At 36.2% G+C, this 16843-nt stretch overlaps 1 protein-coding gene across 31 annotated transcripts in view; it reads right to left on the bottom strand.

Moving 5' to 3' along the window:
- Positions 1-1435, bottom strand: part of LOC145228627 (eukaryotic translation initiation factor 3 subunit B-like) — a 56884-nt gene extending 55449 nt beyond the window's left edge. For all 31 annotated transcript variants that reach the window (XM_080093782.1, XM_080093783.1, XM_080093781.1 and 28 more), the window contains exons 1-2: positions 612-1435; positions 185-333 (exon numbers count right to left, since the gene is read on the bottom strand). The gene's annotated coding sequence lies outside the window, so the exon portion shown is untranslated. The remainder of the gene's footprint in view (positions 1-184; positions 334-611) is intronic.
- Positions 1436-16843: the final 15408 nt, after the last annotated feature.

The raw sequence follows: 16843 nt of genomic DNA on the forward strand, positions 1-16843 counted from the left end.
AAAAAAACTCTTTAGTACTAAAATATAACATAAATATAGTGAGATAAATAATGTGATGATAACAAGATTTTTGAAACACATGTCAGCTTTGTTAAGAGAACACCTGTTCGACCATTGCTTAGATTTGCACTATTGTGTTCTAGAAAACTATTCTGATTCATTTACATTGACCAGCTTTACTTACATTGAGTTCCTGGAGGCGAGGACCAGTGGCAATCAGGAGGAAACCCATTTTAAGACGCCAACCTTCACTGGGTAGTAAGTCAGGAAGTTAAAGTTTTATTTCAACTCATATCTCCCAATAGTTGATAAACTTCATGATGGAAATCATACCTTTAACAGAAATCGTTTATTAGAGCAGGAGTGTACAACATCCAGAATCATAAGGAACAAGCTATCCCAAAGTCCTTGTTTATTTTTAAGGTAGATCAAGATTAATTTTCATCATTACAGAAATAAGTATTCAATCCAACTGCTTCAGTTGAGAATTAGCGATGAAATATATGTACATTTTATTTACCACTGTCACCGATGTCATATGTTGGCTAATGCTACACTATTTTTATAGTGTGTAAGAAGTCTTGTTCATATTTTACTGAAGCTAGTCATACCTTGGTCTTCTGATTTCAGCAGAACTCTGATAGTGCTAACAAAATGTATTAAGAAATCATTTCTTCTGAGAACTTTTCTACTTGATTGTTTTTCTTCAGTTCTACACAATATGCAATACTACTCAAAACACAGAACACTATAAAAACAAGTAGAATTAAAAAGAGCAACACCCTCAAAATTTAACTCAAGTGTTTAGTGTCATATTTTGTAACTTTAATGTCACTGATTTTTACTTATCGTTATGTAAATCCCTAAAAAATGAAGTTCGTTTAAAATATTTTTGAACTGTTCAATTTTGCTACTGATAAATTATTGCTTGTAACCAGCATATATTCGAGATATCGATATTGTGCGCTTTCTTCTTGCCGGTGCATTTTTTGTCGGAAACATCGCACGTATGGAGAGACACTGAAACAATTTGTGGCTTTATGTAGACTTCACCGTGTTTCTGTTTTATTATCTAATATGTTTTTCTGCATAAAATCTTCAAAAATTATTTATAGGGGGCAACTTTCGCATTGAAACAACGTTAGTTAAACCTGATTAAACAAGAAAACATACTTGGGTTCAAATTTTTCGCAATTGTTGTGACACTAAAAATTTGGAATGGATAATTTAGATAGTTCTCTTTGCCTGGTGACCGTTTGCTGCCATAGAGTCCCGTATTATTTCGTTATTTTGGTGATTGTTTAAGTGCTAGTATGTCCCTGTTAGTCCAGGGTTGTGCGACAATGCAAGTTTCTGCATTCGGGCCTCAGACTTTCACTATGTTTTTTGTAAACTCTTTGCTCGTTTACACTATGCGTAGCGCGTAAGTTTGTTTGTTTCACTTTTTCTGTCTCGTTTCGCGCTTGACTGATTTCGGGCGCTCATGTCTCGTAGAAACGGGTAGAGCTACTAACACAGGAACTTGACTGGCGCCCGGTCTGGGAATTTCTGGTAGGTGGCGCAACGGAGCATAGATGTTTATGGTGCTGACACAGCAATTTGGGTTTATGGTAAGAATAATTGCTGAATCAGCACCATAAACGTCTATGCTCTGTTGCGCCACCTACCAAACCGGGCGTCAGCCAAATTCCAGTGTTAGTAGTTCTACCGTAGAAACGAGCGAGTCTTCGCCTACTGAGCGTTTTTCTGCTGCTTGAACATGCGCCAACGGTTTGTGTTATCGCTTTCTGATTTGAAAAAGTCGGTTCACTTGCCAAAAATAAATGATAATACACTCAAATGTATTTATTTGTTACGTTTTTATGATTGCATGTAGTGTTTTTTTGGTGTTTAAATATTGTGATTAGGTGCATTTAAAGCCAATTGATACAACAACATCTTCAACAATCCTGTATGTTTAATCCCAAGATGCAAAATCATGTTTACTAACAAAATAGCATTTAATTTAGATTCAAACAAAGTATTTTCGAATCTAAAATAGGTAAAATTTATGTGGTGATTTCTGGTCATCGACAGTTGCTTTGAGCTAAAAAAGACGTCTAGTATATTATTTAGCAAACTTAGCTAAGCACCGAAAATCGCAGTGTAACGGAAGGGGTCGCAAAGTAAGGTTAGGTTAGGCGCTAAGCACAGTGTAAACGGGCCTTTAAGATTCCTTTTAAGAAATGGTTTTGCACTATGACTCGACATTTAGGGCTACATACACAATCAGACAACACGTATTATTCCATCCGACTCGGGCCAATCATAAACGTCAAGACAGCACGTTTCACGAAATCAAATCACGTTTCTCGGGTGGTAAGTGCAAACTTTTGCGATGTCACGCAATCGTCATTTAGTTTCTGCAAAAACCTTTAACATTAACATTTATCTTGTCACGAAGTGAACAATGTGTAAGAAGTAAAATTGCACCAGTGAACTCTCTGATAATATGCTGCAATTATGTTGCAGAACTAACAAAGCAGTTGTCGTATGTTTTCCAGGGTTTAGTGGCGTGAAGCAAAACTAAGGGGGCGGCGCTGTGTTTTATAAGTTTGTAAATTGCAAATTTTACATCGTCATTAAAAATACTATTACAGAAGTATATAGCCTATATTTGGTTTTAACTTTTGCAGATTTGTGCTTTTTACAAAATTTAAAGTCTTGTCTTGGATGATTTGTCAATTTGTTTATTAGGCGACATTTCATGAGAGTTGATTTCGATTTTTGCTTCACCTTCGATGTGAAAACTGAATCAACTTGTTTATTAAATAATGGTTTGATTTAAAATAATTGTTTAAAGGTGACTTGTTTACGCGAAGGTCGTAGATTTTTACAAACAAAATTGTATGTGGATGCCTGAATGATAATATTCATTAGATATAGTTTATAATACCAACAGGCGTTGACTGAGCAAGGGCATGCTACTTTGTCCCACCTTTTATTTAAGAGTGGTCGTAGTATAATGAGTTTACTGGAAATATTGTTGGGCTCTCTGTTTTGACTCATCTTCTTCTTGGTAAGTTTTCAATGCAATATTCCGATTTTAATAATTTCCGGTCGACTTTCAAATTCCTTTACCGTTTTAACATTTCAAAAAATAAAGCAATTACCATAACTTGCTTGGTTTAAAGCAAACAAAATAAATTAAAAACATAGATAACACGATAACAACAACAGGATGTGTAATATACAATCATCATTAAGGCAAACGTTTGAAACCAAGCACTATGTTAGCAAAAGTAAGGGGCCATTGCACCATACACACACGCGCACGCACGGAGTAGAGCGCATGTGACGTAATAGTTGTCGAGAAAAATCGAGAAAACATTGTTGTGCAAAAAATAGAAATAGACGACGAAACACAGAAATAAAACAGTTAAACAAAACAAGACATAACGCATAGAATGTACTCAAGTCTGATTTGAATGATAACAACAAAGTGTATTAAAAGGGAAAAAACGAAACACAAAAACCTAACAAACAAGCCTATTATGTCACAGCGGCTGACAAACATTACCCCGTGGTCGTATATTAACCCGCTCCATCTGTTGCATACACGCACTAGCTAGCGGGAAATTGTTTTTCAATTAAATTGTCTGACTTCTCGTGACTATACCACGGACAAACTAAAGGCGTACCTATGTAAATGTTCATTTGTAGCCATATACGAGAAAGCCTAACAACATTTGTTGTAACGACAGCTAGGTGCGCAGCCTGGCCGTGCGCCGTTCGCAACACTAGATGACCCCTTTGAAAACGCGCCTGCCCTACAGCCTGATGTCTTGCGAGACGACCCACCCTTGCATGTGCAACGAATGTTCTTGTTGAGCAATAAAAGGCAACGCTGACGAATTACAACCAAGACAACAACTTCAATAGCGACGGCAACGGTTTTTCTGTAAACCATAAAAACCGCTTATCGAACTATTAAGGACTAGAGTCACAAAATCAGTTGGAAGCGATCGTGGATTCACAGTTCTGCAATTTATGAAATGGGTCTGGTGTACATTCTTGACCAAACGCAATAACTTCCTTACCTTATGACGTAACTTAACAATATCCACATACAATGAAGTACATCAGACTTCGGATACGTCACACACATAATGGCGTCACTATGACGTCATCAAACAATTATACAGGCCTTCAGAAAAACGCCATTTTGCAAAATATTCATTGTAGCGAGACTAAACATCGTATATGACGTCATCATACATTCTCATGACGTCATACAAAAAATCGCTTGTCATTAACACAACTTTTTAGCTCGCAAACAACGTTAACCCTGTGACGCGAACAAACCGAACACAATCGTTGATTCCCTGCCGTAAAACATGAGTAAGGTACCAATCAACACAAACTTTAAAGTAAAACAGCCTCGTTTTGCTCAAAATCTTCACGATAACAGCAGTTTTCTCGACTTTCTTTCTCTTCTGACATTGAAAAGTATTAATCTTGCAAAACATTCACCGAAAACTTGTTACTTCGCACAAACCGCGTGTTTCAAACTGCATTATTAACTGATACGGTTTCCTTCATCAAATATTTGAAACAGCTGTTAAATAAAGCACATTAACATTTACAAATTAGTTTTATGCGAGAGGCGGAAACGCTCGTTTGCAAACTCAGTTTTATTGTTTACATTTTAAGATTTCTATGAACAAAAACATCGGTTTAAAAAAACAATAAATCAAAAATTCAGCGCAGCTTTCGAGCACCAAAACAAACGTGAGTTATCAAGTGATTTGTTTTGTGCACAAGGAATGTTCTCCCGTAGGATCGCAACCGACCACACATACAACAAGGATGGTCGATTGAATTTGCCCACATCGTATATAAACATGAGATAAAACGTAGGCCTGTAGGCTTAGGAGAAAAAGACCTTTAGCGATGTAGATTTGTACACATCTGCGTCATCACGTTTTAGCCTTAGGCAAACATTAAAATGGTGGCGTGCACAAATAATCAACTCTATTTCAGTTTTGTGCATTTGCGGCAGCTGAGTTTAGTTGAGTAGAGTTTATTTGGTTTGGCGAAACAAGACATACCGGCAGAAATTATCACCAAGCCGGAAATAGCTGCGTAACGTTAAAACGCGATGGAGCGAAAACCTACAGTATAAGATTACTTTAAACTGAAATGTATTTTTAGTTCAAATAACAGAATTGTTTTAGTGGCGATTAAATCATTTACAGTAAATGAAGGTAAAAACTAAGTTAAAACAATTAAAATGCCAATAAAAGGGTTATGTATAAAATAAATGGAGAAAAACAGAAACAAAAAATAAAACAAAACTAAAACGATTGAACAATTGGATTTAGCTTTAGCCTATTTCGTCTCATGGCAAAAGGCCGCTTCAATGTAATGATTTCCCTGCAACAATAACAAAAACACACCGACGGCAGCAGTTTCATGATATAACATATAGGCCCTAAAAAATTTAGCAGCACTTGCGCAAGACTAAATTTTTTACACCAGAAGTTGCTGCGTTTGAAACTTATAAAATAAAGGCTTGGGGTTTTTAAGCAAACAAAACACTGCATACGTGTGGGTGTAAATTGTTAATAGTGAATTGAGGTGATGATGAGAGCATGCAGCGCTGCCCGAACCAGTGTATTAGTAAACCAAAACCAACAAAAAAACGTGCAACGCACAAGGCCTAGGTGTCGGTAAAATTATGGCGCGGAATGGTTTTAAAATGAATAAGTGGCTTATGTAAGGTGAAAGAATTCCAAAGAAACTCTATATTTAGTCCCCTTAGTGAATTAACAAAGTACGAGAATCTAGATTAGTGTGTAAATATACAACTCGTGTAAGACAAAACGCAATGACGTTCGAATAAATTGTCTTGTGAAACTGGTATTTCTGTGTGTTAATAGCGGAGCCCTCGTTTTTTGTAAGCAGCCTACATCCTGGCAGTTTACTTGTGTACAAACATGATTGTGTATTAACTTTATTACGGCAACGAAGCAGTGCATACCTGATAAGTAATAGCATAGGCTTCCTTTTTGCAAGCACACCCTGTTGTTGTGTTGTGTACAAACACAATTTTATGGCGAGTTTATAACAGCAACAGTTTTGTGCGCTTGATTTGCACCTTGAGTGTTACCAGGCTAAAGTTGTTGAAAGCATGGCGCAGTAGTAGAGCTGAAAGCTTTCAATAAAGTTTGCTCAAGTTAATGAAAAGAAATACTGCGTTGGAAAGTTTCGACCTTCAAGGCCCTGGTTCATCCTGGCTTTTGAAGCGAATTGAAGCTTGTCTTTTTAGACAGGATTACAGGGATTCTCTTAGAAATTCAAGACAAAATAATTCAGATGATTTCGTTAACTATGTCAGGTTTTATAAGATTTTGTGTCAAATTTGCTACTGTGCTCATAGTTACATTCGGTGTATTCTTGTAAACCAATGTAAAGTCAAATTTAACATGCTTGAAGTGCACTGGGTGTGTTCTGCTGTGGAATCGTAACCGACCGCACGAACCTGGCAGGGTACACTCGGTTGCATAAGGCAGTGGTTGAACCCGCAGGTTCTGCTGGCTAAATAAATCCCTGCAACACAAACGTAGACCCTTGGTTGGCAAAAGTAAACGACATGAATTTTCTGAAGTTAAAAATACACTCTTTCATGAAACTTGCAGGATGTAAGGAAGTTTAATTGGCTGAACGCATTTCCTAAGTGAATAAGGTTTATTGAATTCGATCACGTCGCATATGAACAAGAGGGTAAATGCCGGTCTACTGCTTTGGAAATTTATAACAAAGCCTCAGCGAGCGCCGTATTTGCTTAGCACACAACCTAGCCATTGTATACCGAGACCGAGCCACACAACCTGAGCTTTTGACAAACATTGAACGGTACCAAGTACATACAAACCTAACACTGTTCAACAGAATTTTTAGCTCTTCCGGCAGTTTTTTTATTGTAATATGCCAACGTTTCGATGTCCCATACGAAACACCTTCATCAGGGTAATGACATACATTGCAAACACAAGTTATTATAAAGCGAAAAGGGCGGCGAAACACACAAAAAAAGGCGGTAGAAAAAACTGTTCGTTTAGCGAGTTTATAACAGCAACGGAACATCTGATGGTTTACCAGTGTTTTGTGCGCTTGATTTGCACCTTGAGTGTTACCAGGCTAAAGTTGTTGAAAGCATGGCGCAGTAGTAGAGCTAAAAGCTTTCTATAAAGTTTGCTCAAGTTAAAGAAAGAAATACTGCGTTGGAAATGTTCGACCTTTAAAGCCCTGGTGTTGCATTTCAGTGGTACATCCTGGCTTTTGAAGCGAATTGAAGCGTGTCTTAACACAGGTTTACACTTTACAGACGGGCAAGGGCGCTTTTATATTCGGCGGCAAATAATAATGTGACTTGGCACTTACCTGGGATTGTTTTAAAAATTCAAGACAAAATAATTTATCTGCTTCAGTTAACTATGTCAGGTTTCATAAGATTTTGTGTCAACTTTGTTTCTGCCTATTATTTTGTTAAGCGATATGTTTGTTTGCACGTTTGCTCTAGAATTTGTAAATTGACATTTAAACTTGTCATAGTAGCAAATAACATGAGATAGTCAAGCTAATAATAGTCAAATCTTACACAGTGACATAACCTGTACGAAACAGCGGTTTCGAAATATGTATTCAAGCAAATATGTTGCAAATCTGGCGGCCTTGTGTCTATGTTTTGCAAAACGTAATTAGGTTGGAACATTTGTTGAACGTTGTTACATCCTAATGGTAAAAAGTAACATCATATTTCGCAGGCTGTCAATATTTTAGACTGGAGGTTAAGTTAATGAACAGAAATTTCAAAATAGATTTACCGCGTTTAAATTTTTCAATTTGCAAGTACACCATGACTGTTGAACCGAAATTATGTTTATTTAGCGAGTTTATAACAGCAAGTTAGTAATGCTTTAGCAGCGTTTTGCGCGCTTGATTTGTACCTGAGTGTTTCAAGGTTAAGTTTGTTCGTACGACAGCTGTCAGTTTGTTGTAACAGAACCATGAGGTTTTGTTGTAAAGCAAATATAAATGTGTCTGCACAATTTTTAAGTTTACATTTAAATCTTGTTTCTGCACAGGCACATAAATAAGCAGTAACGAATTTTACATAGACAATGCAGTATAGTAATTAAATTATTGTTGCAATGTTTAAATCAGTGGTGCCCAACCGACAGCATATGTTCAAAATGTTTCCAATACTAACAACAGGGCTTTTTCAGCCAATCACAAGCGGAATTTCCGAATTTCCGCGGGCTGTCGCTACCACATATCTAGGTTGCTAAACGGTTACTTTGTTTTTGAGTGCTTTTGTGCGAACATTTTGCCCTGCACCTTTCGCGCACATTGTGCAAAAAACTTGGCAATAGTAAAGGCCGTATTTGCTTAGCATACAACCGAGCCATTGTAGCTGAGCTTTTGGCAAACATTGAACAAAATTTCAAAATAGGTTTAACGCGTTTAAATTTTTTAATTTTGCAAGTACACCATGACTGTTGAACCAAAATTGTGTTTATTTAGCGAGTTTATAACAACAAGTTAGTAATGATTTATTAGCGTTTTGAGCGCTTGATTTGTACCTGAGTGTTTCAAGGTTAAGTTTGTTCGTATGACAGCTGTCAGTTTGTTGGTATGACAGTACATGGTTTAACAGAACCATGATGTTTTGATGTGAAGCAACTGTAAATGTGTCTAGCCAGTAATATCTTGCAGTATAACACTAACAAACCGTCGTCGTAAAAATATGTCACATTTTAACTTAATCAGTTCCTATATTAACCTTAAAACTAATTAATGGTGCTTTACAATTTTTAGTTAAGGTTCAAATCTTGATAAGCAGTAACGAATTTTACATAAACAATACAGTAAGGTAATTGAAATATTGTTTCATTGTTTTGATCAGTGATGTTTCCGGATTCAAACAACAAGGCTTTTTCAGCCAATTACAAGCGAAATTTCGGAATTTCTTACGGTTTTCGTTAGTCGTTACGTCACATTTAGGTTGCTATGCGGTTACTTTGACGGGTTTGACTAAAAGTCTGAGTGGGCTGACTAGCCTGATTCCACGCAGTGTTTCACCATAGTATACTCACATGGTAGTCCAGCTTATTATATTACTAAGTTTAGTTGTTATTGTGCTGTTGGAGAGTATTTAATGTAGGTTTAATCTTTTTAGTCCGTCTTTAAAAGCGTTGAAGCCGCTTTAAACCACATCATGGTGATTTTACCTAACTTATAGTTTATTGCTGATGAAATTGAAGTCTGGTGAAAATGAAACTTTCCTATACTGGCTGCATCTTTGATAAACAAATGTATAACGACTTTGACCCCGTACAGGAACTCTTGACAGACCAAAAGGCAAGCTTGAACGAAGGTCATATTTGTTTCAAAGTTACTCATTTTAAACTGTCAACAAAGGGTAGATTTTGAAAAAAGACCGGACTATGATCATTACAGAAAGTTTGAAGAACAGACCTTTCTAATAAGAGAATATGCAAAAGTGTGTTGTGAAGCAAAAAGTTTATTTAAAGAAGAATTCAAGACGCCGAACAATTGCTAGACGTCATAAACTAAAAATGGTGCAGAAAAAAAATCAAACTGCTATGATAAGTAACATGAGGTTGAACACAATAGAGTATTTAGAAGGTTATGTTTTGTTCAAGATAAAAAATAAGTTGACAAAAAGAAGTAAAATTGTTAGCAAGTTGTCCACTATGCAACAACAGGGCTAACTGATTTCTTCAATGGAGCAAAAGTCTGGAGGTCGAATTACTTCCTTTATCTGAGTACCTTCAACTTTTACAAAGTGTGTACATTAAATGCCTGACAGAAAGTTTCAGCCAGCCAACAAGCTGGATTTTTAGTGTATTGCAAAAGTTTTTTTAATACTTGTTATCAAAGTTTACAAAATAGGCCATTTGATATTCTATAAGTTGATGAGGATAAGGAAGAAGGAAAAAATTTGGATTTTTTGTGATTTTTTGTTTACTTTATCCAAAAAAACTCTTTTCTAAAATGTTCCTAAGATCTACCAAGCTGTCCAAAGTGTTAAGAGGGGATCTGAAAAATAAATCAAAAACCTTTTAAAGTGTCTGTACTTTCTTCACAATGTTTTTTTTAACATATTACAAAATATAGAACCACTTAATTTTCAGGTTAACTTGTTAACAATAATGTTACAGCTAACAGTAGGCTACTGTGAAAAAAACATAGTGAGTGAGAATTATAACGCCAAGTGATTTACCGAGGCTTGAAATTAAGATTTTTAAAACTGAGCCTGTAGATTAGTGATTTCCAAACTGTGTGTCGCGAAAGATTTGCTTTTTTACCGTGGAAGCATTCCCTGGTGTTTAAGACTTGATGATGAAATTCTGTGTGCATGGCAAAATTTAGCTCATATATTTTATTGGTAATGAAAAGCATCTTTACCCACTACAATAAAGTTGAAAATTATCATTCTTAAAACAACTTTTGTTATGTTTACCTGCGACGTTTGTCGCGGATAGAAATTTTAGTTCCTTTAATGCGCCGCAAGACTTAAAAGTTTGAGAACCACTGCTGTATACAGTGCACAATGATGCGAGCTATGTCAAGGTATCATCAGTGCAACTGATGACAAGACATGTCATATTGGCTAGTATAGCCATCTAATGACCCTACAGTTTGTTTGAAGTAACAGGATTCCCTAACAAAGATTTGACACTGGCTGTCAATAAGGTTTTAAAATACACCTTAAAGCAGGTGTGTCCAACTCGAACACACCGCCGTTCCAATTTTGGTTTTAAAATATACTCGCGTGCCAACGTTTCGTACCCTTTTCAAATCATGTCTTTAACGTCTCAACGGTACGGACTCAATGCGAATATTTGACCAATATGGAAAACCCTATTAAATGGTTAGAAAAATAAATAAAGTAAGGCGTCAAATGCGAGTAAACTTGTTAACAATACTCCAGAAACCTTTTATTTGTTTATCCGACACAAGATACAAATAGGTTACAAAGGGGCTTAAGTTTTGTCAAAAATCGAAGAATTTAATTAGTGGATTGTGTCACTTTACTACTGATAATCTTTACTAAAGTTAGAATAAAGGCTAATAAGAATCAATGGAAACAAATTGAAATTGCGTGACAAATCCTAATGTTTACCATCTGAATGTGCAAAAGCTTGTGTTCCATTTCAAATGCTCGGCGTGTCACTTTTGGTACGCGTGCCACGTGTTGGACACCCCTGCCCTAAAGGGTTCGTACAACTAAAAACTAAAAATGTTTTAATGGCTCTGCAGACTAAAGTTGTTGAAAGCATGGCGCAGTAGTAGAGCTGAAAGCTTTCTATAAAGTTTGCCCAAGTTCATGAAAAGAAATACCGTGTTGGAAATGTTCGACCTTTAAAGCCCTGGTGTCGTACTTCAGTGGTACATCCTGGCCTTTGAAGCGAATTGAAGCGTGTCTTTTCATACAGGTTTACAGACGGGTAAGGACGCTTTTATATTCGGCGGCAAATAATAATGTGACTTGGCACTTACCTGGGGTTGTTTTAGAAATTCAAGACAAAATAATTTTGCTGTTTTAGTTAACTAAGTCAGGTTTTATAACATTTTGTGTCAACTTTGTTTCTGCTTATTATTTTGTTAAGCGATATTTTTGTTTGCACGTTTGCTCTACAATTTGTAAATTACCAAACAATTTTGTCATAGTATAAAAGCAAATAACATGAGATAGTCAAGCTAATAATAGTCAAATATGCATTCATGTAAATTTGTTGCAAATACGACGGCCTTGCGTCCATGATTTGCAAACCGTCTTTTTTGTTGTTCATTAGTTGGACGTGGTTACATCCTATTGGTAAAAACTAACATCATATTTCGCAGGCTGTCAATATTTCAGACTGGAGGTTAAGTTAATGAACACAAATTTAAACAAAGGTTTACCGCGTTGTAAATTTTCAATTTTGAAAGTACACCATGACTGTTGAGCTGAAATTATGTTAATTTAGCGAGTTTTGGCAGCAAGTTAGTAATGATTTGTTAGCGTTTTGCGCGCTTGATTTGTACCTGAGTGTTTCAAGGTTAAGTTTGTTCGTATGACAGCTGTCAGTTTGTTGGTATGACAGTACATGGTTTAACAGAACCATGATGTTTTGATGTGAAGCAACTGTAAATGTGTCTAGCCAGTAATATCTTGCAGTATAACACTAACAAACCGTCGTCGTAAAAATATATCACATTTTAACTTAATCAGTTCCTATATTAACCTTAAAACTAATTAATGGTGCTTTACAATTTTTAAGTTAAGGTTCAAATCTTGATAAGCAGTAACGAATTTTACATAAACAATACAGCAAGGTAATTGAAATATTGTTTCATTGTTTTGATCAGTGATGTTTCCGGATTCAAACAACAAGGCTTTTTCAGCCAATTACAAGCGAAATTTCGGAATTTCTTACGGTTTTCGTTAGTCGTTACGTCACGTTTAGGTTGCTATGCGGTTACTTTGACGGGTTTGACTAAAAGTCTGAGTGGGCTGACTAGCCTGATTCCACGACAGTGTTTCACCATAGTATACTCACATGGTAGTCCAGCTTATTATATTACTAAGTTTAGTTGTTATTGTGCTGTTGGAGAGTATTTAATGTAGGTTTAATCTTTTTAGTCCGTCTTTAAAAGCGTTGAAGCCGCTTTAAACCACATCATGGTGATTTTACCTAACTTATAGTTTATTGCTGATGAAATTGAAGTCTGGTGAAAATGAAACTTTCCTATACTGGCTGCATCTTTGATAAACAAATGTATAACGACTTTGACCCCGTACAGGAACTCTTGACAGACCAAAAGGCAAGCTTGAACGAAGGTCATATTTGTTTCAAAGTTACTCATTTTAAACTGTCAAGAAAGGGTAGATTTTGAAAAAAGACCGGACTATGATCATTACAGAAAGTTTGAAGAACAGACCTTTCTAATGAGAGAATATGCAAAAGTGTGTTGTGAAGCAAAAAGTTTATTTGAAGAAGAATTCAAGACGCTGAACAATTGCTAGACAACATAAACTAAAAATGGTGCCGAAAAAAATCAAATCAAAGTTGAAGTCAATAGAGTATTTAGAAGGTTATGTTTTGTTCAAGATAAAAAATAAGTTGACAAAAAGAAGCAAAGTTGTTAGCAAGTTGTCTACTATGCAACAACAGAGCCAACTGATTTCTTCAATGGAGCAAAAGTCTGGAGGTCTTACTTCCTTTATCTGAGTACCTTCAACTTTGACAAAGTGTGTGCATTAAATGCCAGACAGAAAGTTTTGGCCAGCCAACAAGCTGGATTTTTAGTGTGTTGCAAAAGTTTCATGATTCTTGTTATCAAATTTTCCAAAATAGGACATGTGATATTCTACAAGTTGGTGTGGATAAGAAAGAATAATTTGTATTTTTTTTTTATATTAGCCAAAAAAACTCTTTTCAAAAATGTTCTTAATATCTACCAAGCAATCCAAAGGGTTAACAGGGGATCTGAAAAATAAATAAAAAACCTTTTAAAGTGTCTATACTTTCTACACAATGTTTTTTTTAACATATTACAAAATATAGAACGATTTAGTTTTTAGGTTTTCTTGTTAATAATAATGTTACAACTAACAGTAGGCTACTGTGAAAAAAACATAGTGAGTGAGAATTATAACGCCAAGTGATTTACCGAGGCTTGAAATTAAGATTTTCAAAACTGAGGCTGTAGACCAGTGATTCCCAAAACTGTGTGCCGCGAAATATTCGCTTTTTTAACGTGAAAGCATTCCCTGGTGTTTTAGGACTTGATGATGAAATTCTGTGTGCACGGCAAAATTTAGCTCTTATTGGTAATGAAAAGCATCCTTACCCACCACAGTAAAGTTGAAAATTATCATTCTTAAAACAACTTTTGTTATGTTTACCTGCGAAGTGTGCTGCGGATAGAAAATTTAGTTATTTAATGCGCCGCATGACTAAAAAGTTTGAGAACCACTGCTGTATACAGTGCATAATGATTCGACCTATCATTAGTGCAACTGATATTTTTAGTGTATCATTAGTGCAACTGATAATAAGACATGTGTCATATTGACTAGTATAGCCATCTAATAGCCCTCCAGTTTGTTTGCAGTAACAGGATTCCCTAACAAAGATTTGACACTGGCCGTCTATATGTTTTTTTAAGAGTCTGCTGGCCTGTAGGCACATTTTATAAGTGGCCCGAAAATCAGGGTTGCCAACTAAAAAATTTATCAGTGTTGACAAATCATTGTCACAAAGTAAAGTGGCCTGGATTTTTGACTGGCCTGCAGGCACGTGCCTACTTTGCCTAATGGTTGATCCGGCACGGCTTAAAGAATTTGTACAATTAAAAACTATAAACGTTTTATTGGCTCTGCATACATTAAACAATAAACACAATAACTAAAAAACTTTAAAACAGACACAGATTTGTCGCCAGCGGCTTATAAAAAGTAGCTTTTTACCACAAACAATACATGAAACAAAATTTCAGGCGACGTGCAGTGTCGGTCATAACCAAATTGCGCAAGATAATAAAAGAAACGGGAGGAAAAGAGGAGCTGGACTACCATGTTAGTAATACTAACTTAGTATAGGTTGGTTTTACAAAATATTTTTTGGACTGACTTCTCCGATCAGTGTTTGAATTCACTGTGTATCGCAGGAGGCTTAACTTTCGTCATGGTTGCGTGTGGAAAGCCTGTAAATTGCCAATGAAAAGAACATGGCTTGGGTGATTGTCGAGTGGAAAAGCCTGTGGAAAGGCGTCATCAGAAACACTTGGGTTGTAACGTTTTATTCGCTTATTGACACAAGGCGTCACATAAAGTAATGAAACACTCGGGCACTAACTTACAGAACCACCTTATTGTCTGGTCAATCCCGGTTTTACTGCAGAAGAAAAGCAAAAATACAAAACATCCACAAAACGCACTTCACCCACAAAAAAAGGAACATAGCAACTTTTTGGCCACGGGGGTTTGTGCACTAAATTTGTCTTTATAAAGTCGAAACAAACATTCTTAGGATTCGAAATTAAAACAAAACATTAAGGGATATAGTTAAACTAACCAGCACAAATAAATCAGCAATTTATAACTTATTACCTGCTAAAATCAACAGTGTTTAAAAAAATTGAGAGCTTCGATGCTTATTACAACTGTTGGTATCATACATGCACACTCCACGAGGCAATTCTTAAACTGATGACAAAAAAACATGACAAGCAGGCAATTGACATCAACCAATAGAAAGTATTTGTTATTTCGGCTATTGCGTCACAGGAAAATTGTTACGTTTGCCTGACGCATTAAAATCCACACAGGTTGGTAAAAATCGACGTAACACGGGTGATTGTTGATTCTTTTTAGAAGGCCTGACTTGGGTTATTGTCGAAATGTAAAGGCCTGACTTTCATGAAAAAGCCATGACTTTCGCAATGTCGATTACAGATGGCTCACGGAGAGCGTCTTCAGAGAAGGCCTAGCTTGGATGATTATTGATTGTCACTGACTGCGCAGAAGATTAAGAGAAAAGGCTTTTGCAGTAATGCATTAACGCAGTGGGTCTCAACTGATGCTCCATGGATGGCTAGTGGTCCATAATGACCACAGACGTCCACTGAATTGAAGTAAACTGAAGATGATTGCTTATACCAGGGGTGTCCAACCCGTGGCCCGCAGAAAGGTTCTGACTGGCCCGCGCCGGTATTTTCGAAATGACTTATATTATAAATCTTAATCGCCTACGTAATTTAACTTACATTGCGAGAAATCGGCATTTATGGTTGCTTTATTTCTTTTTATTAGAGCAATACACGCTGTTTAAAATACTTTCATTGCATCACAATGCAAATTGTTACGCATCACATTTTTTACATTATTACATCCACAATTTACTTGTGCTTCAGGAGTCGGTCAGTCCCATTTAGCAGTGAATTTTTTTCCCAAGTTTGCAGTGATATAGATTATGTCAGAAAGAAAACGAAAAGCAAGCACCGCTAACAGAATAATCTAAGAAAGGTAGATATGTGAGGACTGTTTTGTAGATGTCGATAATAAACCAATTTGCCTGGTATGTAATCAACCTGTATCAGAATGCAAAGAATACAACGTAAAGAGACATTACGTCAGCAGACGTTCATCAGCCTATGATAAATATCAGAATGAGTTTAGAAAAGATAAAGTGAAAGAATTAACAAAAGTTCTTCGTGGACAGCAAATGTTTTTGCCTAAAGTTTTTTTTTGCAGCAAGAGTCGGTTGTGAAAGCGAGCTACTTGGTGGCAGAAATAATAGCAAAAAAATCATTTGCAGATGGAGAATTTGTTAAGGAATGCATGGTCGTGTTGCTGATGTCATATGTCCGGAAAAGAAAGAGACATTTGCTAAAAAAACGCTGTCAAGACAGACCATAACTCGTCGTGTTGGAAAACTCGGAAATTCTATAGAAGAAACACTTATTGCAAAAGCGTAAACATTTTCATCGTATTCTTTGGCGCTGATAAAAGCACCGATGTCAAGTCTATTGCTCAGTTGGCACTCTTCGTGTGAGGAGTTTGTTTGGCATTGTACATCATCCATCTCACCGAATATTGCCAAACTTGTTGGAAAAAAACAGTGCTAAACTTCACATTGAAATGTCGCCGCATAGTAAAAATTTTGTTGACTTTGCTGCATCTTCGTATGTTTATTGTTCTTATAATTGTAAACAAGGATAAATCGTTTTTTTAAGAATTATGTTTCAAGCCAAAATGCTTGTCGCGTATGTTTACTTCAATCTT

The sequence above is a fragment of the Phallusia mammillata genome, chromosome 5, assembly GCF_965637545.1.
Source record: "Phallusia mammillata chromosome 5, kaPhaMamm4.hap1.1, whole genome shotgun sequence".
NCBI classification, from domain to species: domain Eukaryota; kingdom Metazoa; phylum Chordata; class Ascidiacea; order Phlebobranchia; family Ascidiidae; genus Phallusia; species Phallusia mammillata.